This window comes from Dioscorea cayenensis, chromosome 13 (assembly GCF_009730915.1).
Source record: "Dioscorea cayenensis subsp. rotundata cultivar TDr96_F1 chromosome 13, TDr96_F1_v2_PseudoChromosome.rev07_lg8_w22 25.fasta, whole genome shotgun sequence".
In the NCBI taxonomy this organism is placed as follows: domain Eukaryota; kingdom Viridiplantae; phylum Streptophyta; class Magnoliopsida; order Dioscoreales; family Dioscoreaceae; genus Dioscorea; species Dioscorea cayenensis.
In genome coordinates, this window is record NC_052483.1 from 7,277,094 (window position 1) to 7,278,823 (window position 1,730).

General features: G+C 32.9%; 1 long non-coding RNA gene across 1 annotated transcript; it reads right to left on the minus strand.

Moving 5' to 3' along the window:
- Positions 1-417: 417 nt before the first annotated feature.
- On the minus strand, positions 418-1,352 carry LOC120275002. The gene is made up of 3 exons (XR_005541031.1): positions 1,224-1,352; positions 557-616; positions 418-460 (listed from the first exon to the last, which is right to left on the minus strand). It is a non-coding gene; the product is annotated as an uncharacterized LOC120275002 (long non-coding RNA).
- Positions 1,353-1,730: the final 378 nt, after the last annotated feature.

Here is a 1,730-nt window from a genome sequence, read left to right on the forward strand (position 1 = left end):
TAAATTATTTGGCCATTAGAGAATAGAACTTGTTCAAAATATTAGTTATATATAGCTATTAGCTTTATTGCTGTGAAATAGATATCCAGATAGAAAATGCAATGCCAAGATCTCACTGATTTTAACCAAGCCTTTTGTCATGGAATGAAGACCTGATGAAGCTGGTTGCTTCATATCTTTCTAACCATATTAGCTCATAGATGCAAATTAGCAAGCTGCTATGGCCAAATGCATGTCAGTGCACATCACAAAGAAAGGCATAGTGTTTTCTGTGGCATATAAAGGAAGTTTCAACAATCCCATTTTAAAGAGGATTAAGCTATCCAACAGAGATATAATATCGCACAAATCACCCAGAACAAAATGACCATCAACTTTCCTTTTATAAACTAACAACTATGACATGAACCAAAGACTTACCAGGCTTTGCAGTAACCTTCTCTTCTGATTTCAACATTATCTGACAATAGAAAAACAACGTAAGGGCTTCAATTTAGTAGTGCTTACGTAACAGTTGGATATGGGACTGAAGGCCACAATGGTGCAAACTAAATACCTGAACAATCTGTGATTCTCCACCCAATATTTGGAAAGGTGTTACAACTGCCTGTGGATTCTGCCATTTAAAATATTGCAGTAGATAAATAAGTCTAATTACAAACAAAAAAACATATAAATATTTTTAGATCATGAAGTAACATCCAAGAACTTCAATATTCTTCTACAATAAGCAGAACCAGTTTCCCCAATCTACATCCTGGCAAACGAAATTATGTGACTTCAAATTTTCCATCAATTGCTAATATCCTAAACACATTCTCATCACAAAAATAGAAACCATATGCTAAAATCATTACATTCTAAATATCCCATTTAGGCCAAAATTTTCTTTTTCCCCCAGATAAGGATCAACTAAAAAAACACACACACAAGTCTTCTAAACTCACAACCACCAACAAAAAGACAAATTTTCGATTGAAAAAAAAGGGTAATCACTCCACAACTACAAAGCAAGAAATCAAGGAAAAGGAGAATCTCGATCAGAACATGATAATTCAAAGGAGAAAACACAAATTAGCAACAAAAAAATCCACATCCAACCAAATCACATCAAAAATTCTCATAAAATCAAAAAACCACAAACCAAAACCCTACAAAGGAATTCAAATTCTCAGATAAAGAAAAAGGCATCAACAAAGAGGGGATTGAGAGACGAAGATTACTTGGTAGACATAAGGCTGGAAGGGCGTAGAGAAGAAGGGGGCGGCCATGGCGATCTATATCTCGGCGAGAATTCTCGTGCTTTCACTTGAAACCCAACAAAGAATCTCGAGAAGCCATCACCTCCAAATTATAACCATTGAGTCTGTAATTAATATTTGCCACTATTATTGCATAAAAGCCCTCGTCTTTATTTTATTTATTTTATTCCAGTTTAGTCCCTCATTAAAACCTCACCATTTTCTTTGGGCTTTCAATGAAATTATTTGTGTACCCTTGAAAGTGGGTTGTTACTTAATACAACCTCGCAAAAATCAATTTCGAAGTTTTATATAAATATAAAATAATTTTTAAATTTTTTGGATAAATTTTCTTCATTCGCCTAACGATGATAAAATTAATCATAGCTGAACTCAAACGTTGAAGGTTTGAAATTTACTTATAATATATTTTTATGATTATGGAAATAAATAAGTAAAATTAGATATCAGAATTTATGTAAGAAAATT